This window comes from Triturus cristatus, chromosome 3_2 (assembly GCF_964204655.1).
Source record: "Triturus cristatus chromosome 3_2, aTriCri1.1, whole genome shotgun sequence".
In the NCBI taxonomy this organism is placed as follows: domain Eukaryota; kingdom Metazoa; phylum Chordata; class Amphibia; order Caudata; family Salamandridae; genus Triturus; species Triturus cristatus.
The window spans coordinates 18,405,598-18,431,577 of record NC_140584.1 but is presented as its reverse complement, the minus strand read 5'-3'; the positions used below and the strand labels follow the sequence as shown (position 1 = coordinate 18,431,577).

General features: G+C 50.4%; 1 long non-coding RNA gene across 2 annotated transcripts in view; it reads right to left on the bottom strand.

Moving 5' to 3' along the window:
* LOC146856706 (uncharacterized) overlaps positions 1–25,980 on the bottom strand; it is a 154,855-nt gene that overhangs the window by 17,521 nt on the left and 111,354 nt on the right. For both annotated transcript variants that reach the window (XR_014979491.1, XR_014979490.1), the window contains exon 2: positions 18,131–18,229. This is a non-coding gene — a long non-coding RNA (uncharacterized LOC146856706). The remainder of the gene's footprint in view (positions 1–18,130; positions 18,230–25,980) is intronic.

Genomic DNA, 25,980 nt, shown 5'->3' with positions numbered 1-25,980 from the left:
CTGTAGAACTTTGAAGCTGCCGATGCTACATTTGTTATGTTATGTTATTGGCATTTGTAATGCGCACGGCTACTCAAAAGTGTCCCGGCGCGGCAGCCAACAAGCAACATACAACTGAGTGAAGAGCAGCTTAATTAAACAGCAGAGTCTATGCTTCTTGAACAGCCTGAGGTCTTGAGTGTTCCGAAGTTCGAAAGGAAGAGCATTCCAGGCTACAGCGGCCTTAAAAGAGAGACCCGAAAGCGGGGAACCACAACTAAACGTTGTGCTGCAGAGCGCAGTTGTCTCTTGGACTCGTAAAAGCTAAAACACCTAAGATAGGGCGGTCATTCCATGCAGTGCTCCATGCGCGAGAGTGAGGGTCTTAAACAGGACACGACTGGCCACAGGAAGCCAGTGAAGGTCCCTAAGATGTTGTTTCATACTAGATCTTCTGGAAATGACAAGAAAGACTCTCGCAGCCGTATTTTGTGTGGTTTGTAGTTTTTTAAGTTGGTAGCCCGGCAAGCCAATGTAAAGTACATTGGCATAATCATTGCGCGATAGGATAAGGGCTTGTGTCACCATCCCCTTTGCAGATCTAGGCAGCAGAGGCAAAAACTTTGAGAGATTTCAGTATGCCGAAGCACATACCAGCAAGTCTCTTTATCTGAGGGGAGAACCGAAGGTCCTCGCTGAACCACACCCCCAGATTCTTCACTGGATTGCGGATAGATTTTGGCATGGGGTACTCTTTAGGCCAGATGGACTCCCTAAAATGTGGGGGAAGGAGCCATACCGTAGAATCTCCGACTTGTCCTTGTTGCACTTAAGCTGTGAAAGTGCAAGCCATTTGAAAACGGCGGAGAAGCAGTTCTTAGCTTGGTCTGGGGACAAGTTGTTTTCCTTCCAAGTGAAGAGAAGCTGAGTAGCATAAGCTATGATCTTTGCTCCCAGTTCCTCTGCTAAGTAAATCAGAGGTGTAATGTAAAGGTTAAAAAGGAGAGAACGCCTGTGGTCACCCTTCTGAGGGCCGAGGAGAAAGGCGGAATCCATACCTGCTGAGTTCTATCCTCAAGAAATTATTTAATCCAGCCCCAAGGTAGACCAGAAATGCCAATAGTTGAGAGACGAGCAAGTAATTGACGGTGAGGCACCGTATCGAACACGGTGGAGAGGTCCAACAAAATGAGGGCCGCTCTACCGCCAGCGTCCAAACATTCTCTAATTGCCCCCAATATTTCAACCAGGGCCATCTCCGTACTATACATTGCCCTGAATCCCGATTGAGCAGGATGGAGGGCACCGGATGTCTCCAAAAAGGTGGCCAGCTGCTTGTACACTGCTTTTTCGCACACCTTTGCTACAGCCGGAAGAAGAGAAATGGGTCGGTAACTTGCTGGAGTACTGGGGTCTAGGGAGGCCTTTTTTAGTAGAGGTAGAAGTTTGGCCTGCTTCCACTCAGGTGGAACTGTGGCAGTCTGAAATGACATATTAACAATGGTATTAACTTCAGGATTGACCACCTCAGCAACTGTTGCAAGCAACCTTTCTAAACATGGTTCCGCAGGGGAACCAGACTTCAGGGATTGAAAAGAATCGACAGAGTCTGGCAAGCTGATGGGAGAAAACCCCTCCAGGGGGGACACCCGAAGTTTGGACCCTGTATAGTTCCTACCAGAAACCGTATCCTGCCCTGGTGAGCTGGACCCAAAGTTGTCCTGAATCACCTGAATCTTGTTGATGAAAAAACAAGACAGCTTTTCACACCATGTCACAGAAGCTGGTGACACGGTGTGCTCAACTTCAGAGGTCAAAAAGCTCTGCACAATACAAAAATTTTCCTTTGAATTATTTTTAGAATCAATCATTTTTATTACGTGGTCGCAAGGTAGCAAATACACAGCTTAGCTGCCTACATCATAGTGCCGGCAGAGCGAAAACTACTGAGAATGACACAGCGTTTAGGTCTACATCTCTGATGACGACCTGGTGATGAGTTCAAGCCATAGCGAGTCATTTAGGCACCTAGTGAAAGTACCACTTTTATAAGAAACACCAAAACAAAGAAAGTCGGGATTGTCTAATATGGGGGACAGAGGGGAAGGAAAAGTGGTCCACCCTTTCGGGCCTGCTAATAGATCCCAAACCTTGAGTCGGGGAGGTAACTGGAGAGGAGTATAGCCCCCACACTCTATGCCGGCGCGGAAGCCACAGTTCCCGACATATGTTCCGTCTGGCTACTGTTTGGTCCATAAAATTCCAGTGCTTGCTGGATAGAGGCCTGTTCCATTCCGTGATGTAACGGAGACATGTTGCCTGGTAATAGGCACTCACCAACAGGAAGCGGAGTCCTCCCTGCGCCTTCGATGAGGTTACATGTGTAGATGTGAGACACAGTTTCTTGTTGTCCCATAACAACTTATCAAGAAGTCCCGGCAGCTTCCGAAGCGAGCCTGGCGGTGGGCTCAAAGAAAGCATTTGGAAGATGTATAGGATGTGTGGTAACACAGTCATCTTCACTGCCGCTAACCTGCCGTACCATGCCAGTTTGAGGCACGACCAGGCAGCCAGTGCCTTGGTTGTCTGCTCCATCAACAGGGTGTAATTAAGAGTGTCCGTCCTAGCGATAGACTAGGTCAGACGAATGCCCAGGTATGTGATATCCGTGAACACCCACTGGAATTCAAAATCTTGTTGTAGAGCCCCATGCCGAATGAAGCGCTCAAGTGGTCACCATGCCAAGCACTTCAAGGTGTTGCGGGGTTATCCGTTAATTGTGCAACTGATGAGAGGGCCGCCTCCCTCTCCAGCTTGCTAGCAGCCGTGTCAGGTGCAGGGCTCGGCATCGACCTCCCAACTCGTCGCCATTCAGAGGAGCGACGTTGTCTGCAAGGGAGTGGTTGAGCATCTTCTGCCCCAGTGGGGGGTCTCTCCATACCCAGCTTGTCATACGCTTCCTCCAAGGATCGGATTTGAAGCAATTTGCCCCGATGTTTGAAGATGAGGCGGAAACGGATGTCCCCAGGAGTAATTAATCTTATGTTATCGGAGATGGTTGGTCATGGGCTTAAATTCTCTGCATTTAAGCAGTGTGGAGGATGCTAAGTCTTGGTAAAGCGTAGATTGGTGTCCGCGGAACTGCACTGGGTTAAGATCTCTGGCCCTACGCAGGATGTGTTCCTTTAGTTGAAACTCATGCAGGCAGACGAGTATGTCGGGGGGGGGGGGGAGCCTTAGCACCACACGGTAGACACGGTCCATTTGTATCTCCTGTACCTCCTCGTCCCCAAGGATCTGTAGGAACAAGGTGCTGACATAGGCACGGAGATCATCGCCTTCACCTTTCCACGGATCCGCCCGTATCTGGATATTGTTACGCCTGGAGCGGTTCTCCAAGTCCTCTGCGTGGACTTGCAACTCTATGTTCTGCTCCAGAAGACGCAGCATCTCCTGCTGCAGCTGGTGTAAATCGTCCTCCCTGCTCAGATCGTGTTCCTCCAATGTCACCACTCTGTCCCCAATTCCATCAACATCACGCCGAACCTCACGCAGATCCGCAGAAAGCTGTGAATGGAGGTCCTGAATGTCCTCCTTGATAGTGGAGAAGAGCTCGATCATAAAGGCCTTAGTCGCTGGTGCGTCCCCCAGTCTACCAGCGCCATTCCAGCTGCAGGCTGTGTTGCGGAGTGCCCCGATGTTTAATGCAGAGGTTTGTCTCTCTTTCCCCTGGTCAATGACATACTGACTATGGGCGATCGCCACTGAACACCCCTCGTGTCCCTTTCCCTGAATGAGAGTAGCGGTCCAAGACACATACGACCACCAGGCCTTCTCTGACAAGACCGGCGAACTGGGTCAGTATGCTGCCGGCGCGCAGGGGGATGCACACTCTCAGCCTCACCGCCGACTTGCGTCACCCCTGCACTCCGTGCTCTCTGCCGGTTCCGGGCCGGCCCGCCCTCTCCCAGTTTTATATTCTCCTGTCCGTTAGCTTGGGATTAGCATGGGGAGTATTGTGATTCAGTGGGGCAGCCGGGATCAGAGGTCCGCAAAGTTAGACAGCATCCATGGAGAGCCAGGGCCACGAGGATGACCACCCCACCACTAGTGCATCTCAGGGGGTAGCACCTGCAGGAAGATGGGGCTCCGCAGCCACCAAGTCGCTTACCCACAGCCTGCCACATGATCACTCCCACCGGGGCAAGGCCTACTCGTATATCAAAGCCCTGCTGACCAGTGGGGATCGCAGATGTGGCCTCAATCACTCCAGGCACCACCAAGAGCACTATATGTCAGACCACAGCGGGGAAGATATTGCATTGAAATCATCCAGGGGGACTTTCAGAAGTCTCAATGTAGGCTGTCATACACAGTCTCTCCCCATCTTGGGCTCAGGTCTTATGGCCGTACCGCTCCCGCTAGGCCTCGCTGTCACCTTTACACAAGTGCTCTGAGCAGGGCAACGCTGCAGAGTCCCACTTTCCCAGCTCCCAGGCACCAGTGGCAGCCCCGGTCAGGGCGCTGCTCCATCTGCCGATCAGCGGACCGGGTCTCGCTTCCATAAGGTGTGCCCCACACTCCCAACCCGCCACTCCTTACCTGCGGGGCCCTCGAGGGATCGCCGCTACAGCAATGTTGTCGCTCCCAGCTGCACCACAAGCCCAGGACCCCGCACAGCAGTCGGGGATCCGGGGCAGAAACTCTCCCAAAGCCGGAGCACAGGCCCTCGCTTTCAGGCACTTTCGGATGCCATCTTCTGGGAACTCGTGCAGGCCATCACCGGGGCTCCCAAAATGGTGCTGCCTTCAGATCGCGTCCCGTCGCGATTGCACAACTCCGCCCACGAGTCAATACCGGTCCAGCGAGGGTCTCTCCTGAGGGCGGGGGGGTGTTTGCGGCTGCCGTGAAGAGCTCCGGGGCGGATCGCACCAGGGGTCAAGTATGTCTGCGCGGCTACTCGGCTGCCTGCACGGCCGCTCTTCTCCCACCGGGCCGCAGCAATACCAGGGCCGGGAAGGATCCGAACGGCGGTAAAAGTCACCTGTGCCCCAGAACTGGGCTTGCCACCGAATCAAGGGCAGCGCTGCGATTCAGCACACCCGCCGGTAAGCACGGTTGGGCGCCAGAATGGGCGATACTACAAAGCTAAGGGACCCACGTCCTATCTCGCCGCCATCTTGGCCATGCCCCTTGAATTATTTTGGGACACAGAAATACTTTCCGTGCAGTAGCTGCCTTTAGCCTCCCTAATGGCAGCATACTACTCTCTCTGGGCTTTCCTTAGCGCAGTTTTGGTTCATATATATCGGAAGTGTGTTTCACCAACGAGCGGGAATTGATTAAAGCTGCCCGGATACAGTGTCCTTTCTGAGTGGCTATAGGAGGGGCGGGGGTATGGGGGCAAACTAGCAGATCCGTACATAAGCTAAACTTACATATATCTCAAATCCTATGAATGTTGTCCAGTACATCCCAGTGAAGTTCACACTTACTCCAGTGTTGGTCAAATGATATTAGTTCAGCGTGGCTGTAAGACCGGTGACCTCCCTGCGACAAAGATTTGAAACGGGCAGCGTGGCTGGTGCTGGCCGCTTCCGGGACGCTGACTTGCCTTAGGCGCGCCCGCTGAGCGAGTCCGCTGCGCGTCCGCACAGCGCGCATCTATATGGGGAATCCACAAAACAACTAGAGTGCGTCGTATGCAAAACTGCGCCCAGAAGAATCAACCCTAATGGAGTCGTAATGCATGGCGAGTGGAGCAATGTGGTATTTTGTTTGTATCAGATAGCTTTTAGCCATTTAGGAACAATTTTACTTAATTTTAAAAACAGTTACCCAACATCAAGAATGACGAGAATATATTAAAAATAACAGGCAGCAGGCAAATTAAAATAAGGCTCAATTAAATGCAGGAAGCACGAAAATAGCACGTGTGCAGCTCAGTCTGCAGCTCCTTGTGGCACTGGCGTCCGCGCCACGCGTCTTTATGGGGAATCCCAAAACAACTAGAGCGCATCGCACGCAAAATGGCGCCCAGAAGAATCAACCCCAATGGAGTTGTGATGCGTGGTGAGAGGAGCAATGTGGTATTTTGTTTGTATCAGGCAGCTTTTAGCCATTTAAGAACAACTTTACTCAATTTTAAAAACAGTTACCTAACATCAAGAATGACACGAATATATTAAAAATAACAGTCAGCAGGCGAATTAAAATAAGGCTCAATTAAAAGCAGGAAGCACGAAAACCACGCGTGTGCAGCTCAGTTTGCAGCTCCTTGTGGCTCTGACACGAGCGGAGGGGTCCACCACGCATCTTTTGCGCTAAACACCATCGTTTATCTTGTTTCTCTTAAGTTGCTATGCGACAGATGCTTCAGTTCCAGAAGTATAGAGTGGTTGAGGGGAGGGTTTAGGACCGTTGTCCGATGTTTAGTTTCATGTTTTATACTACACCTTCCATCTCTGACAGCACTAAGCACTTTAACAGGAGATTACCACATGCACATGATCATCTGGCACTATGGATACAGCTTGGGAGGCTTGGGATATAGCTCTCACCCGAGCTTGCCACAGGGCACGCACCCGGCACACCTCTTGCTCCATATGGCACACACAATACAATGATCTAACTCCCTCCGGGTCATGTCCTGGAATGTAAACAGCCTGCTTGATTGCATGAAATGCACAGCAGTCCTGAAATATGCCCGACACTCCCCTGATGTCCTCCTGCGCCTGGAGACCCATCTCATGGGATTCCACTGTGCCTCGGTTTCGATAGAGTGCGCCACTCGGGTTTCCGCAGGGGCTCCAGGGGAGTGACCATCCTACTTAAAAAGACCTTCCCATTTGTTCTCCCTCACGTCACCAAAGACCCACAAGGACGGTTTGTGACTCTTTCAGGGATGCTGGGTGGGAATGTCCTTAATCGATTATCCGTATACATCCCCCCCGCGACACTGGCCCCAACACTGCAGCACCTCACGGACACTATCTCCACATTGCCCGAAGGACAGATAATCCTGGGAGGGGACTTCAATGCGGTCATGCAACCCACCCTTGACACTACAGGCATCCCCTCCCCTACCAGGTTGATCCACACTAAGAAACTGGCTGACTAGGCGACCACCTTGGGCCTGTGCGACATATGGAGAATCTGGAACCCTTGCACCCCCAAATACACATACATCGGCGGTGCACCACTCCCACTCACGTTGGTATGATATTTATGCCATCCCCAGATTGTCATTGTGTGACCACTATCTCCATCCTTCCCTGGGGAATCTCTGACCACTCAGCAATGCTCGCACACCTAGGTGACACCCCTGACAGACTGCGCCCTATATGGCGAATGAACGCCCGGTTCCTTCAGAATGAGGAGTTCCGCAAGACTATAGGGGAGAAACTTCAGCAATACTTTATCACAAATCTGGGTTCAGTGGCTTCACCAGGCATCGTCTGGTAAGCTAGTAAAGCTAGCATTCGGGGAGTGACCAAAAGCCACCTTCGAGCACAGCAACACACCCAGGATGGCCACTTGGCCCTTCTTGAAGCGCAAGCGCTCCGGCTGGAGCTTGACCTTGCCAGAACACCAGGCGGGGCTCACGGTAGACAGCTGACAGCCATACGTGAGGAGATCAAACAAGCCTTGTTGGATTCAGCCAAACTATTGTGGTGCTCATCTGTAACCCATGTGTGCAGCTGGGGGGACAAGAATGGGAGACTCCTGCAAAGACTGGCCATGTGTCCATTGGCTAATCGGATAATACCGGAGATCCACAAATGCTCAGGAAACCGTCTGCCACACCTCAACCTAGATTGCACAGACTTTTGAGGATTATTACTCTTGTTTATATTCGGCCCGCAGGCCGGGGGGTACTCTCGCAAACTTCCTTAAACCTCTGCAAGTCCGTATCCCCAGCTTGTCACACTCAGAAGCAGCTAATCTGGACCTTCCCTTCACTTCAGAGGACATAGGTGCAGTGATCCTCCAACTGGCATCCCGAAAGACTCCAGGTCCTGACCGATTCCTTCAAGAATACTACGCCTCCTATCGTGAACTGTTGGTCCCCCTTCTCTCGGTTTTCTTCTAACACGCGGCAAAAGTCGGAGCCTTTCCCCCAGGGGCGGACACAGACACCATTGTGGTCGTCCCTAAAACTCAACTGCCTTCGTCTTCCTGTGCAGACTACAGGCCAATCTCCCTAATTAACAATGAAATCAAAGTTTTGGCCGACGCCTGCGCCCACTCCTTATCAAACTGGTCCATCCGGATCAATGTGGTTTCATGCCAGCTCGTGCCACTAGACACTGCCTGAGATGCCTCCACTTGGCCCTAGCTAACCATCAGGCAATCACCCCCTATCTAACGCTTCTTCTTGTAGACTTAGAGAAAGCCTTCGATACGGTGGACTGGCTTTACCTTGACGAGGTGCTTACACTGATGGGTATGGGTCATCAATTCCGGTGCATCGTTTGAGCCCTATACTCTAACCCTGGAGCAAGAGTGCTGATTAACAGAACCCTCTCTGAGACATTCCCAATCCAGAGGGGTACGAGGCAGGGATGCCCCCTCTCCCCGCTTCTTTTCGCCCTGGCGATGGAACCCCTGGCATGTCTCATCTGAGCAGATGATTTTATTCAGGGCTGGGCATGGGGAGACCATCACATGGATAGAATCACACTATATGCAGACGATGTCCTGATTTTCCTCGCCGACCCCGGCCCACTCCAGCCCCAAGGGTCTCTGTGAGAAAATGCCCTCTTTCTTGCATGGTATGCCCCCACTTTTCGCTGAATTGCTGATGTTCTTTGACTGAGTGAGCCCTGGGCTCCTGCTAATCAGGTACCCAGGGCCTATGTTCCTTCCCTAAAACTGCATTGAAGCCTACACCCAATTGGCATCTCTGGCCACATGTCAGCCCCTGGTAAATGGTACCACAGGTACCCAGGGCACTGTGGCCAGAGAAGGCCTCTAAGGGCTGCAGCACTTATTGTGCCACCCTCAGAGGACCTGCACCCTGACACTCACACACTGCCTTTGCAGACTGAGTGCCTTGGGGCAGAACAAAGTGAAGAGTTGACATGGCACACATCCCTGTGTGCCATGCCCACAAACCACTGCCCTGGCATATACAGTCACCCCTCTAGCTGGGTGCCCTATGCCAGTGGTGAGGGTACAGGTGCCTGAGCCCTGTACCCCTACAGTGCCCAAGTCCATTCCTGGGCACTGTAAGTGCAGTGCTGCCATTAAGGGTATATGGTGCTGGGAGTTTGTCTTTATGAACTCCACAACACCATAATGGCTACATTGAAGACTGAGAAGTTTGGAATCAAACTTCTCAGCACATTAAACCTACACTGATTCCAGTGTGGGATTTAATGTAAAATGCACAACAGAGGGCGTCTTAGAGATGCCCCCTAAAACTCGACCAACTTCTAGTGACCTGACTGGGTGGCTGCCGAGGCTGCCACCACCAGACATGTTTCTGGACCCCTGGATCGAGAGCTGCTGCTCTCGGGGGCCTGAAACAATACACATGCTGGGACGAGGTGCCAAGCCTCCTCCCCCAGGATGGGCAGGGTTCACAAAGGAGAAGCTTCAAAGGCATGCCGCCTTTGTGAGCCTCTCCAGACCATTTGCTGCTTTCAGCAACTGGTCCCCACTGGTTCTACCACCCACTTTAGGCGGGAGAACCGGCGGGAAAAACAAGTGAGGAAGAGAGGTGTGCCCAACTCTGCCAACTCCACCCCTCAGGTGGGGGAGGTAAGGTGAAGCACAACCTTGAGTCCCCGCCATCTTGAGGATGGTGGGACCCAGCCAACCAGAGACAGGCTCCTGCCCTCCTCCCAATGGAGAGTGTCAGAATAGGGGGTGTACCCACCCCATGGAAGGGGCCCATTGGTCCCTGCCCTTACCTACCTGCAACACCCCTAAAGTTAGTATTAGGGGGCACCCTGAACCTTCCTTCCTCAGATCCAGCCTACCTACAAGAAGAAAAGAAGGACAAAGAGCTGTGCAGAGCTAACAAGAGGAGGACGCCCACTGACTTGGCCCTAGCCCTACAGGCCTGTCTCCCCTGGAACCTGCTCCTGTGAATTCCCGGCGTGTCCAGCAGTCAGGAAACTCACAAACCCCAGAGGAATTGCCTGCCTTCACTTCCCAGACTGTTTTTCCTGTGAACACTGGACGGGTTTAAACTGCAGCTTCTGGTGCCAGCCAGAGACCGCGAATCCAGCCCACTCGGCACCCGCTGAACCCGGAACGAGCTCGAGTGGAAAAACACCACGAGGAAGTCACCCTGGCGATCCTGACCAGAGATCCGGTAACCCCCGACCTGCCTCAAGCCTCCAGCCGATGCCTGCAGCCTAAATCCAGAAGGCCCCCCTCAACGCGACCAGGAGCTGGTTAGAAGATCCTACCCCAAAAGGCACTCCTGCAGCCGACGCCCCATGGCCTTGTGTGCCCAAACTGACGGTGCCTAGCCAACCCATAACTTCCCAACTTACCTCTTCATGTGGTGGTCACACCCAGAAGTCCTTCATCTCCCTGCCAGCAGTGCTTTTTCAAAATCGGATGTTCTCAATAGAAAACAGGGCACCCGATGTCGAAACAGCACTCCTCACCCAGCTGCCCCAGTGCTGCTGTGGGTGCACCTTTTGTGCTAATTTGTTTCCCCTTTTGCCCTGACCTTAACCCTAGGAGTTTTGCTCCCCCAACCCAGTGGCCTGCTTGCCAGCAGCCACCAACCAGAGGCCCCCTATCCCCCATTGGAAAACATTGGGCCTCAACACCCTGCACCCGGCCGCCTTAGTGCCGCTGAGGGTGCAACAACAGTGCATCACTGACCCTGGGACACCCTTGAGTCTAACCCCAGAACCTTAACTCACACAGCCATTTACTTACCTGTGAACCGTTAACCTGTTTCCCTTCCATAGGATAACATTGACACTTTTTCTACAAAAAGTTTTTAAGTGTGGAGTTTTGAAATCTAAAAATGTTCTTTAAAAATCGCACAAAGAACCAAAATGTATTTACTTACCTATTTCTAGGAAATGTCCCAGTGCTGATTCTAGGTTTCCAGCACGGAGTTAGAAAAGTAACGTAAAAAGTAACTTACCTGCACTTTACTGAAAAAGCCTATTCCTTTCAATGTACTGTATTTGCTAAGTGTTGCATACTACTGCTCCCCTGTAAATCAAACTGTTCTATATCCTGTAACTTATTACTGAAAAGTATTTAATGCTTACCTGTACCAGGCTTGCTTGGTTCTAAAATTAAACAACAATATATTTTTATACAAATACAATTGGCCTAGAGTTCAGTTCTTGAGTGAGTGAATTAATTTGCTGACTGAGGGTGTACCTCAAATACTTAACACTGTCCTCTGATACTACCTTACTGCTTGCGCAAGCTACCACTATTAGAGAGTAATGTTCTATCTAACTTTAACCTGTGCCTACCTTTGGGGACTCTTGGACCCTATACACACTGTACCTCACTTCGGTGCAGTATATAGAGAGCCAGTTTCTAACAGTCTACAATCCCTCAAGCCTTGGAAAAGGTCTCGGGCCTTTGGCTGAACCCAGCCAAATCGACCCTTGTGCCTCTCCATCCCTCTAGGGAATGTTTCGACTGGCAAACCAACATACCCATTAGGCAATTGTTGTTTAAATACCTGGGCATATGGGTCACTCTACTCCCTCAATTGGAATGGGCACTGAATGTTACTCCACTTCTTAAAAAGCCCAGAGAAGACCTTAATCAGTGGCAAGTCTTACCACTTAACCCGCTTGGAAAGGTGGCACTATTTAAAATGATGATCCTCCCCAGATTCCTCTATATTATTAAAAATACTCCATTCCACTACCCCCAAAGTTGGTTCAGAGTATTTGACGCCATGCTCACGCGGTTCCTGTGGGGATCAGGAAGTCCGCAGATGTCTCTTGTCCGCTGTTGCATTCCGTCCTTTGACGGCGGCTTGGGCATGACGGACCTATACTATCTGGCCACGAGGTTACTTGTCCTCCATGATTGGTTTACCAGGGGATGGTCTGATCCAGCTTACAAAAGTGAACTTCGAAACATGGACGTCCCGTGAATCCAAGCTCTTATGTACGGCTCCCCCATTTCTAAGACGTTTCCAACGGTGACCCCAATAGTTTTCCTGGCCCTCGGGCTTGCGTCATACACGATGGGACTCCAAATTGACCCAGCAAACTCTGCTCTGGCAAGGCTCGTGGCTCAAAGTGGTGGCGCTATGAGGGTTTGGACACTGGGACTATATTGGAATCTTCCAACTGGGTGACATGTGGGCAGGAGACCACATACAGACTTTTCAGGACCTACAGACTCACTTCTACTTACACACCTCACAATTCTACAGATACGTCTTGAGCACACACATCCCGACAGGTAACACGCTCCCTGAATTCAGTCCACCGGAAGCACAGGTCAGGATGGGGAATCTCGGGAAAGGAGGCATATCCCGTATAATCTGCACCCTCACGAACAACAGCCCTACATCTCTGGACCTGCTTAGAACCCACTGGGAGGGTTGGTTGGGTCCCCTTTAAGATGACGACTGTCGGGACGCCCTTATGGCTCCCAAAACGATCACTACCTCTCCCAGACTCCGACTCATCCAAATCTATTACCTGCACACTGCATACATTACCCAAGAGCGACTACACAGAGCTGGGCTACATACCTCACCTGAATGCAAGTGCTGCATGCACCAGCCAGCAGACTTCTACCATGTGGTCTGGTCTTGCCCCAGCCTCAAACTACTGGGACAAAATAAAATCTGAGCTCACTCCCATCTTGGGTTGACATGTACCTCACGATCCTATGCACCTCCTCCTGGCCGTTATGAATGGTCTATATGGCTCCCGTGCAGACAAATTATTCCTGGGGACGGCCATCAGGGTGGCCAAACAAGATCTTGCCATGGCCTGGACACAACCTGACCCCCCACAACAGCTGGATGGCACAGAGGGTTGGACTGGTGCGCTGCCCAAGAGAAACCTTTATTTGAGGCTAGGGGTTGCCCAGCCAAATACCAAAGAGTGGGGGGTAAGTGGACTGATCAAATGGGTTGACGGGGTATGCAAGGGTGGAATTTTGCTTCCGACAAATCGCTTTCTTTTCGCTATGTTAAGTGCTTGATCATTGTGCTTACTGTAGGATTGCACAACAGAGGCTCCCATTATTTCCAATATGCAAACCTGTATATGGTGCTGTCAGTGCTCACTTCTCTTTGTTTTCTAAAATCAATAAGATTGATCAAAAAAATGTCAGAGGTAAATTGGCTGTCTGTAGCTTATTCTACACTTAGGGACCGATTCCGAGTTGGGCGGTCCAACTGCTGGACCGCTGTTGCAGCGGTTGTTAGAATGCCGCCAAGTCAGCAGCTTCCTGACCGCCATATTCTGAGAACATCTCTGGGCTGGCGGTGCTATGTTAGCAGTGCCATGGTGGCAGCATGCTTCGGCTCATAGAGAGCCTGAAGCATATATCTTAGCAATGGCAGCACATCTTGCACTTTGGGTGCACTGTGTGCCATGCACCATGTTGTGCATGGGATACAGTGCACACGCAACAGTGCAAGCAGAGGGGAGTACAACATGTGCCCCATGGACACACCCTATGGGCTCAAAACACCCTGGGCCCCTTTTTGGGGCCCCTTTCCCTGCCTTTTTAAAGGCAGGTCATAATCTGCATAAGGTGTCAGCACAGTCACCGCCACCGATCACCTCTTCCCCACCGCCGCCCCCTTGGGAACCAGGATCCTGGCTGTAGTGGGTGACTTTTGTCGTGCTTGTGGCTATCCGACCTCTAAACTTGTAATGGGGTGGTCCGACTGCAAATAGTTACGGTGCTCAGACTGCCATTGTGGGTATGGCAGTCTAGGGTCTGCCATTCTGGTACTCAGGCCCTTAGGGCAGATCTTCGGAGGTGTTTTCATATACTTTGACTGAAATAATATTAACAGCCTTGTATAGCTGTGTGGGGTACATTTTTCGAATGTTTGAATCATTGATTGCTCTAAGTCTATGATTATTTTTGGTGGATAATAGTTATTTGTTTTATATGGTTTGAGAGGTTGTACTAATTGCTGCTTTGTTTATTTGGTAGTAGGGCATACATAGAAGGGGTATTTGTGATTTGATTTTCACCATGTATGGTGTGCGTGTGTGTATATATATATTCACTGAAAAAACCATAGGTTTCAGGCACGTTATAGTTAGGAATTAGCATTTAAAAAACCTTAGAAATTCACTGAAAAAACCATAGGTTTCAGGGGCGTTCTAGTTAGCTGGACTTTTCACTCTTACAAAACCATTGAAATTCCCCTGTTATAGTTAGTTCAGCTAACTATAACTCGCGCGCCCGCAATGCACTGCTGATGACATCACATATTACATCACTCATGACATGGTCAGTGACATCACTCATGACATCACTGATGACATCTCAAATGACATCACTGATGACTTCATCCAGTGAATGTGTGTTTTTCTGAAAATTACATATGTTTTATATATGTATATCTCAAGGTCGATGGAAGAATAAATGGGTATATAAGTGTCTAAATGGATGATTTGTTTTTGAAAAATTGATTGTATAACTGACTGATTAAGTGTATCTTAGTGAATACATGGCTTAGTGAGTAATGTTTAAATATGTAAATATCTGTATCAGTCTCTCACTTTGTGTATAAGTGGCTGCATGGGTTGGTGAGTAGCTACATGAGTGTCTATATAGGTTATTAGTTGGTTTTTTGAGTATCAGTTTGAGTGTCTGAGTGTCTGTATGGTTCGGTGGGGGGTATTACGTAGTGCATAGGTGCATGAATGAGTGACTCACTGTTTGTATGTGTTGAAGACAGCATGTGTGCAGGACTGTATGGGTGGATGAGTGTGTGCATGGGTGTGTTAGTGAGTGAATGACTGTCTCAATAGTGTATTTATGAGTAACTACATATGTTTTAAACTAGTATATGTGACTATTGGTGTATATAAGTGAGTATATGTGAGAGTGAGAGATTGAAAGAGTTCCTGTATGAATAAGTATGTGTTTCTATAAGTGATTGTTTAAAAGACTAAGTATGTGTAAGTTTCTATAGAAGTAAGTGTGGTGGTGTGTGTATAACTGTATATGCAAGTAAATGGATGTTTGATTCTTTATTCGCATGAGTGACTATGTGTGTGAGTAACTCTATGGAGTGGCGTTGTGTAACAGGATGTATAGGTGTATGAGTACATATGATGAATGAGTACATGTCTGAGTGACTGTATAGGACCGTTGGTGAATGAGTGTATGTGGATCTTAGAATTACTGAATAGGTTGTTGTAACTGATATTGGTATGTCAATTGTTTTGAAAATTGTAATTTCTATTTTTGAATGTGTGTATCAAAGGTTATATTAGTGGGAGAGGAGGTCTGCCACTCTATCACAAGGATGATGTCATGAGTGATGTCATGAGTGATGTCACTGACCATGTCATGAGTGATGTAATATGTGACGTCATCAGCAGTGCATTGCGGGCGCGCAAGTTATAGTTAGCTGAACTAACTATAACAGAGGAATTTCAATGGTTTTGTATGAGTGAAAAGTCCAGCTAACTATAACGCCCCTGAAACCTATGGTTTTTTCAGTGAATTTCTAAGGTTTTTTAAATGCTAATTCCTAACTTTAACGTGCCTGAAACCTATGGTTTTTTCAGTTTATTTCAAAGGTTTTTTAAATGCTAATTTCTAACTATGCCTACAGAGATAGGACATGTGAAGAAAGAAGAAAAAACGCACAGAAAGAAAAAAAGAAATGCAGAAAGAAGCAACAGATGTCCTCAAAGACGAAGAAAAGTGCAGGAAGAAGGATAACGTGCAGAAAGAACCAACAGAAGAGCAGAAAGAAGCCTTGTTGCAAAATCATCCTGTACCCTCAACTTTTTCAGACGGATACTGGTGGTAACTGAGTCCGACTAACCAGTCCTAGAGCCAGTGCTATGTTAAAAGACACTCAGAATACAGTGAAAACACCTACATACACTAGGGAACACTATGCGTTGGGGTCCCCCTGTGATCAGCATGACCTCCTCTGTAAGCCCCTAGTACATAATAGGGCAGGGGATTAAAACTACCTCTTAAAACGCGCCACAGGGCGTGTTTGCACACGTCACCTCAGGCCCCGTCCCCTCCCTTCCCCACTGTGTAAACACGGCCTATGGTCGTTTTAAGTTGGGAGATTAAGTCTCCTTGAATCCGGAGGGTCTCTAGGGTCCAACTAGACCCCTAGGTACCTCCAGTAAGCGCCACAGAGCTGCGTTGCAGAGAGATGTAAAAAGGGGCACGGCCTACACCACCTCTCTGCAACGCAGCGCAGTGGCGCTTACTGGAAGCACCTGGTGGGCTAGTTGGCCCCCAGGGTCCCTCAGGATTGAAGGGGAATTATTTCCCCAACTTAAAACGCGCCACAGGGCTTGTTTGCACACGTCACCTCAGGCCCCGTCCCCTCCCTTCACCACTGTGTAAACGCGCCCTGTGGCCGTTCTAACTTGAGAGATTAAGTCCCCTTGAATCCCAAGGGTCCCTAGGGTCAAACTAGCCCACTAGGTACCTCCAGTAAGCGCCACAGAGCTGCGTTGCATAGAGGTGTAAAAAGGGGCATGACCTCAGAACACCTGTCTGCAACGCAGCTCCCTGGCGCATACTGGAGATACCTGTTGGGCTAGTTGGCCCTCAGGGACCCTCAGTATTGAAGGGGAATTAATTCCCCAACTTACAACTGGCCAGGAGGCGCGTTTGCAGAGTGCTACAAGGAGGGGGCGTGGCCTCCGGCACGATGCCGGTCTTTTATTTATTTTAAGAAGGAGGGCTGTGTGGCCCCCCTTATGTTTCTAATTTACTGGCCCTGGGGACCCCATCCCCCAGGGCCTGCACCCTAATTTTTTTTGTTGAAAAAATTAATTTGGCCATCGCAAGGCCTTAATCGGCCCCGGGGACCCCAACCCCCGGTTCATGGCCTTTTTTTTTTTTAATTCTTTAGGAGGGGGCTGCGTTGCCCCCCTCCTCAGGCCACTTTTGGCCCCAGGGACCCCATCCTCCTGGGCCGGCCTTTGTTTTTTATTATTTAAAAAAAATATATATTTATAGTAAAACCTAGGACATGCTGGACAAACTGTATGTACCTATCACCATGACGATTTGCGTGATATTCATTAAAAGGTGACTATGCATAGAATGAATCCACATGGAATGTATTTACACCGCTAGTGAAGCTCTGACGTGTCTGACGTCCTACCGTGCCTAATCCCGGCACCCCCGCCGGTGGGTACTCTCCAAGTAGACACCCTTGTCGTTTATTTATACAAACATGGGTAGCTATTGACGGGCACATTTAATATACACGCACACCAAGCCATTCAAAGGGGATTCGACAAAAATTCGACCAAACTATGCAAGAAACCCCCCTCACGGTTAATAAAACACACATCCACCGGCGGATGTGCAATACTTTTTATTTTACTCTCTGGAAAGGAGACGAACCTCAATTGAGAGTCACAGCGTGCTCCTGGCTGAGCCCAATGCTGTGTTACACCCACCAATGCCCGCTGAGTGCCTCACACCTCTGTGTTGTATTCCACCAGCTAGTGCGTATGCTATGACACTCTCTAGCCCATGTGCACTGTAACACCACCCCGTGAATATGTCATGCCACACTTGCGTTCGCACAGGTAATATTGCCCCATCTAACATGCCTTCCTCGATGCCTATATTATAACGCACAGCGCTATGCCATACATACTACAATCTGGGATCCATATCTTTGTCACAGTGCATATGCAACGTTACACTCCCCAGCACATATTTTATATTACAACTTTAGAGACTAGTTAGGTTACACAACACTGCCCTGTGCATATTACACTCCAAGGCGCATATCGCATAGCACGCGCTAGTGCCTGTGCTATCTCGCGCTCTCCAATGAATCTGTCATTGCGCACAATGTATTGCATATTATATTTCACGCCCCGGTTCATCTTATATCACACTTTTTGGTGCATAGTTTATACCATATACTATATCTAGTTTTCATTTTCAATCGTGCTCTCAGGACTATGTTCTATATAATACTGTGTCCACCTACCCTTTTCGCTGGCATTACATTTTGCGATGGGGGGTGGAGGGTCAGGGGGTGTTTCTGCCAAGTGAGCCCGGAGTCACAGTCACAAACGTCCTCTTCTTCCTGAATAAAAGTGAGATTATGCTGTATACTTGTTCATATTTTAAGTAGTTCGCACAGACACATTTTAAAAACAATAAAGATCCCAATACCCACCTTCTTTGAACAGTTAGCTTGCTGCCACATCCACCTCCTCCCTATCCTCTGTTGTCTGAATCCATGGACTAGCCTCCTCCCTCCTGCCATGCATGGTCTGATGTGCTGCCACTGCCCTCCATTTAGCATGATGTAACAGTCCACTCCTCCTGCCCTCCATTGCCCAATTCTATGGCCCCTCATTGACCTCCTGCTTAGCCTCTGTGCTTAGCTTGCTGCCCCTATTCTCCTTCCCCATGCCCTCCGATGTCTTTGTGCATGCCCCTGCTCCATCCTTATTGCCCACCATGTTCCATGGACCTGCCACTCCTATCTACTCTGAGTGTTCTGTTGAGCTGCCACTCCCCTCCCACCTGCCTAGCATTGTCAGATGACTGTAACCTGTCCCTGCCACCTCCACCCTGCCTGTCCACATACCATGCCCCTATCCCCTTCCTCCTGTCCTCCATGGTCCATTTTACTGCCACACCCTTCTGCCCTCCCTGGTCTGTTGTGCTGCAACTGCTCCTCCTCCTGCCTGCCCCGCGCGGTCTGTTGTGAGGCCCCCTTCCCCTGTGAGGCCCTCTTCCCCTGAACTCTCTTGTCTGTGCACAGGTCCTGACCCTTCCTTCTATCCTCCATAGTCTTTTGTGCAAGCCCCTGCACCCTCCTTCTTGCCCATCATAGCCATTGTGCTGCCACTAACCCTCCCACTTGCCATGCATGGTCTTCTGTGCTGCCATGGCCCCTCCCACCTTCCCTGTGTGGTCAGCTAGCTGCCCCTGACCCCCTCCCACCTTCTCTCCATGGTCTGTGTGTATGCCATCATAGTCTCATTGTTGTTCTCCATGGTGTGTCTTGTTTTTAGTGCCCATCCTGCTTGACCTCCATGGTCATCTTGCTTCTCCTGCCCTGCCCCCTTGCCCCCAGCCCTCCGTTTCCATGTGCAGACCCCTATTCCCTCCCTCCTGGCTTGTCTGTTCCATTGTAATGCCCCTGATCCGTCCCTCCTGCCCTTTATGGTCTGTTATGCTGCAGCTTTCTCTCCTGTCTGTCCATTACGGTCAGCCAGCTACCATTGCCTCTTTCCCCTCTGTTCTCTGTTGTCCATGTGCATGGTCCTGTTCCCTCCCTATTGCTTTCTATGGATTGTTGTGCTGCACTCCCGTCCCGCATGCGCTGTGTGGTGTATTGTGCTGCTGCAAACCCTGATGCCTGCCCTGTAGGGTCAGTTTGGTGCACCTTTCCATGTCTCTCTTGTCCTCTGTTATCCTAGTCCATGTCCCTACCCCAATTCCTCCTGCCTACCAAGATCCAATGTACCATACTTGCGAACATTTTGAACTTGGTAAGAGGGAGATTTTGAAAAAAAACTGGGGTATTGATTTTCCCCTTTGAGTTACATTGAAAAAGAGGAGATTGTAGCTAGGAGACAGATCAAATAAAGCCCATTTGAGCTTAAAAACATTAGACGTTTCCTGGCTGAAATGGGTCTGTTGGCATGTATGGTTGTAGGTTGTACTACCACTGCCTCTTCCTTCTGCCCACAATGGTCTATTATATTGCCACAGCCTCTCTTGCCAGTCCTGTATTGTTGGTTTGTTGCCCCTGCCCCCCTTTCCACTGCCCTCCATAGTCTGTTGTGCTGCCACTGCCCTTCCTGCCTGCCCAGTGTGGTCAAATTGTTGTATCTGCACTCTCCTACCTGCCTTCAATTTTCAGAGTCCGCGCCCCTGGCCTCTGCCTCTCAACAGTATCCCAATGAACAACTAGATTGCTATCATTCTATATTTATTACAAAAGTGTGGAACGCCTGACGTCATCTTGATGTAATCAAAACTGTAATACTTAGAGTATTTCCTTTAGAAATTATATATATGAGAGGGTCTTATTTGCATCAAAATTATGGTTAGTGCTCTAAAAAACTAAAATGAGGACATATTTTCTGAGTTTTCAAATCACGACAAAGAACTTTTAAATTATTTGTAATCTTTATGTTTTTTTATCCAGTTGACCACTTGATTAAATGTTGCACCTAGGGGAGAGGATGTGGTGTTACTTCCAGAGCTGCAGACTTTGCAACTGGGGAACCAGGTTGGAGTTTCTGCTTCAGCTCAACATTCTGTGATTCTGGTCGAATCACTTATTCTCCCCATGTCTACAACCAAGATGAATTTGATCTTGTGTGATGTAACCAATGCTCATGTAAAGCACTCCAATACCTGACAAGTCTGCACTATATAAAACTGCAAATACACAAAAAATAAGTGTTTTGCACACTTCTGTCATTGGGCTACATGTGGGCTACATCTGGGTGATATTTGTGCTGCATTTGTTTTTTTTGTCTCTGGTGGCCATCTTGGGAGATTTGTTATAAAGTTTCCTAATTTCCTCATTTACTGCAGTCTCCTCAGTAGGAAATGCTTTCAGATATGTCACACATTTGCCATAAATTCTGAATGTTAGCACTCTAGTTGCTCATTAGATCACTGTAGTAAAACTGCTGCTCACCAGGGAAGTCTGCTGCTGGTATTCAAAGTGCATGTTTCAGTCTGCATGTCAGAATTTTTTTATGAAATAGAAGATGATTTGAGAAGTCAAAATGTGCCCTAATTTTTCTTTCTGCAGAACTAATCATAATTTCTATGGCAAAATGAACCCCCTCATGTTGATCCTTTGTAAATTAAATATTTTTTTTTTTTTTTTTTTTTTTTTTTAATTTTTTTTTTGAAATATTTTTATTAAATTTGCAAACACAAAAGAAAAAGACCACTCATCAATCTTCATGTATGGCAGGAGGTTACTACAGGCAGAATTAAACAGTGCAGTAGTATTACTATTGAGACAGAAAGACATGAAATACGGAACATATCGCCTCTCCCAGCCCGCACCTGTGCATCCGACCATCACATCACTCTTGATCACTGAGTTCATCTTCCGACCCTTCCGGTGGGGGCTCGCAAATATTCCCTCTGTATACATTCCACCCGCTCCACACCTGTGTCCATTTCCGGGGGCACCCCCTATGTACATATACCGATTTCTCAACCACCATTACTTGATCCATGTCACGTATCCATTGCGCCAGGGTAGGCGCCTGCCCCGTACCCCATCGTTGGGCTATATTGCGTTTTGCCAGCATAATCCCTAACGTAACCCATAGCTGCACCATTCTCTTATGATCAGTTTGTTCCCATATGTTAAGGAGACAAAGCCGGGGCTCAGGAGGTGTCACAATTTTAGTCACCTGGGAGAGCGTATGCATCACCGCCCTCCAGTAGACCTCGATGGCAGGGCATTCCCATATGGTGTGGAAGAAAGATCCCTCGTGACCACAGTCTCTGAGACATTGCGGGGACTCTGCACGCCGTAACTTAAAGAGGAGTGTGCGGGTGTAGTAGGTGCGGTGCAAGATTTTGAGTTGGACTAGTCTGAGCTTGGACGAAATGCCCACCTCCCTGGGGGACGACAGCGCGGACTGCCAGTCCGTCTCCTCGAAGTCCCCAAGTTCTGCCTCCCATTTACTCTTAAGGGTCGGGAAAGGATCAGGGCGATTATTTATTATTTTCCTATATGTGAGGGACGTCGCTCTTTGAATAAGATGTTCTGTCAGGAGCCGGTCCTCTAGGGGCGATGACTCCGGGAGCCGAGTCCCCGGTGGGATCGCCGCCCGGAGGGCGTGGCGGATTTGTAAGTATCGGAATGATTCAGATTCAGCCAAGTCGTACTCCGTCTGCAATTGAGGAAACGCAACCACCTCTCCCCGTTTCCAGAGGTCCCCGACCCTGGAGATACCGATGAGGTCCCATTGATGGAATCCCTTGGTGGTGCGGAGCACCCCGAGCCGTTTCGTGTCCCAGAGGGGCGTAGCCTGGGTGATCCTTCCGGCCCAGCCCATTGCGCGCTGTGCCGTGAACCATAGCCGGAGAGTGTGGGACGCGGGCCCCTCCGGAGGGTGACCTTTTTTAGGGTTGTATAGGGCTCCCAGCACCCCCTCCCCCCCCAACAGCTGTCTATCCATGCGGTAAGCAGGGTCATCCTGAGGCGCGTGGAGCCATTGGTTTACGATCATAAGTTGCGACGCCCAGTAGTAGGTCTTGATATCAGGGAGGGCTATACCACCATCGTACCAGCCGCAGGTGAGCTTGTGTAGGGCTATTCGTGGTGCCTTGTCTTCCCATAGGAGGCTGGTAACCTCTGCATTGATAGCCGTGAAATAGGAGGCTGCCACCGGGAAAGGGGTATTTTGTAGCATATATAGGAATCTAGGGAGGGCCAGCATTTTGAAGAGCGAAGCCCTTCCCAGCAGCGTCAGAGGCAACGAGCGCCAGTGTTTGACGTCTGCCCGTAGCCTGTGTAGGGGCTTCATGAGATTTTCAGCCATAAATTTGTCGCGGTCCGCCGTCACATAAATGCCAAGATATTTGAAGCCATCAGGGGCCACTCGGATATTACAACCCCTAGGAAGGCGGGGCGGGGAGCCCTGGAGCATGTAGAGGATGGATTTCTCCCAATTGATCTCATAGCCTGACCTCCTCCCGTATGATGCACAGATGTCAAGGAGACCGGTAATGGAGCGTGCCGGCGAGGCTAGGTACAGGAGGACATCATCGGCGTACAGGGAGATACGGTCCTCCCATCCCATCGTCCATTTGAGCCCCCTTATCACAGGGTCCTGCCGTATCCATGAAGCTAAAGGTTCTAGTGCCAGCGCAAAAAGGAGCGGAGAAAGGGGGCACCCTTGTCTCGTCCCCCGGCCCAACGGGAAGGCGTCCGAGACGTGGCCGTTGACTACTACTTGCGCGAGTGGCTGGGAGTAGAGAAGCTGGATCCACGCGCAAATCTTGGGGCCAAGTCCCATGTGGCGAAGAGCAGCAAACAGGAAAGGCCATTCTACCCTGTCAAATGCCATCCGCGCGTCTAGCGACAGGATGGCCGCGTCCTCCTCTATCGAGGAGCGGCACGCAACAATGCCGTGCAGACGTCGTATGTTCAGGGCAGTGTTACGGTGGGGCATGAATCCCGACTGGTCCGGGTGTATTAGGGTATGGAGGTAAGGCTGTATGCGCGTCGCAAGCACCTTAGCCAGAATCTTCGCCTCCGCATTCAGTAACGAGATCGGGCGGTAAGAGGAGCAAGAGTGCGTCGGTTTGTCAGGTTTAGGGATCGCCACTATCGTGGCCATCCTCTGATCACGGGGGAGGATCCCGGATGAGAGCCCGTCCCTATACATAGCTAGTAAGCGTGGGACCAGTAGGGAGGAGTTTTGTTTATAATATTCAATCGGGATTCCATTAGGCCCCATCGCCTTCCCGGGGCGAAGGGCAAGAATAGCAAGCGTGAGCTCCTCAGCCGTCAGGTCCGCATCCAGGGCCTCTACTCCAGAAGGGGGCCGCCGAGGCATCGCGATGTCTCGGAGGAAGAGCTCATTGTCTGCGACGGTAAAGGAGGCCTCCGGGGTGTAAATCTTTTGGTAGTGGGCCGCGAAAGCCTCAGCTATCTGCCTGGGCCCCGATATATAGTCTCCGGGCCCCAGCTGAATCCGGGCCACCCAACGCGCCGCACGGTCCCCTCTCTCCAGCCATGCCAGGAGTTTACCGGCTTTGTCACCCAGTTCGTAGATAGTGTGGTGTGTTGCCACCTGTTTAGCTCGTGCCGCCTCCCAGAGATGGGATCTGTATTCCTGCTGCGCTAGGCGAACCGCATGCGCAGAGTCCTCATCAGCCTGCGTGGTATGGAGTGTTTCTGCCTCGTTCACCCCCCGCTCAAGCTCGAGCACAGCGAGTCGCTGGGTTTTCTTATGTGCCGTAATGACGGAGATGGCCTGTCCCCGAAGGACAGTTTTAAAAGCCTCCCAGAGGGTTGATGGGCTCCCGACAGAGTCAGTGTTTTCAGTGAAATAGTGCTTGGTCGCCGTTTTAAGGGCCTTACTGATTTTAGGGATTTTTAGAAATCCAGGGTGAATAGGGAACACGGTGCGGTTACAAAGGTCGATGGCCGCAAACGAGATGACCACCGGTGAGTGGTCCGAAATGCCCCTCGGGAGGTGTGAAACTTCAGACATCCCTTTGAACCCAGCGGGCGATGTGAAGATGTAGTCTATGCGGGAAAGAGTGTTGTGTGCACCGGACAGGAAGGTGTACTGCCTCTCCTCTTGCCTATACGCCCTCCATGTGTCTATGAGGCCCAACGCCCCAGTAAATTCTCGGAGAATGGGGGTGTCACCGCCGAGTGCCCTACTTGTCGATCGATCGAGAGTAGGGTCCATGGTAGCGTTAAAGTCTCCGCCCATGACCAGCTCGCCCTGAGGCAGCGCCAAAAGGAATTCACCCAATGCCCTGAAGGAGGTCTGGTGCAATGTCGGGGGGATGTACACGGTCACTAAGTTGTATACCTTCCCCTCCCATTGGCAGGTCAGTGCAGCAAAGCGACCATGTTCCTCTCGACGAGAGTCAAGAATAATCAGGGGGGAGCGCTTGTTGATCAGTATACCCACCCCTCTGGATCCAGTTGTAAACTCAGAGTGTATCGCCATCTTGAACCCCCATCTGTCCAGGGCTTTGGTGGTAGTGCCTACTAAATGCGTTTCCTGCAATAGCGCCACCGCAGGCCCTCTGCGCTTAAGGTATTGCAGCACTAGTCCCCGCTTAATCTTGTCCCCCAACCCGTTAACGTTCCAGGACAGAATTGTGAGAGACCGACCGCGTTGTTGTGTGTGGACTTCTAGGAAGCTAGCCTTCGTCTCTGATGCCATAGTGGGTGATGCCATAATAGTGTATGGGTGCGGGAGAGGCAAACGGTCTAATGTCGCCCCTGTGTGACTGCACATGTCTTTCTAGCCTAGCGGACCAATGAGTAGTGAAGAAACCTAAAAGAAAACATAAACAAACAACCCAAGGGAACTCCATACCCCCCACCCCCCTCCCTGCCTCCCTGCCCAGCGGATTTAGAACTACCCGCCACCCCAACTTAGCAGAGTGCTTAATTCCCATTAACTTGATACTTGCGTGTGGGGGGAAGCTGCTCACAGTCCTGACGCCGTTCCCCACACCATATGTTCATCCCTTCACATGTCCAAAGGTATGATGAGGCGACAAGGTCAAGAGTCTGAGGCCCCTTTTCGCCTCCCGGCCTCCACGTACTCCATGCGCCCCGCTTCAGGCCCAACCACCATCCCCAAGGAAGGCTATTTATGGATAAGCTCAATCTCAGGGCACGCCATCCTCCGCCCCGGACCCTCCGACGTCCAAGTCCCTAGGGGAGGCGGAGAGGCCGCCATGGGCACGTTCCGTGCGACTCTTCGCCTTCGTTGGACGCCATCCCTCAAGCCACTCCGACACCTCTGCAGGCGATGCAAAGAACCATGCACGACCCTCAGCCTCCACCCGAAGCTTCGCCGGGAAGAGCATGGAATATTTAAGTTCTCGGGTCCGGAGTTGAGCCTTGACCGCTGTGAAGTCCCGTCGCTGCCGCGTCACCGCTGCCGTGTAATCCGGGTAGAGGGCGACTGTGCTGTTGTCCACCCGGAGTGGGGGCGCCCCGCGGGCCGCCTGGAGGATCGCATCTCGGTCGCGGAAGTTGAAGATCCGGGCCAGGATCGGGCGCGGGGGGGCCCCCGGGCGGGGCCTCCCCCCCGGCACCCGATGCGCCCTTTCCACCGAGAAGAATTTTGAAAGCCC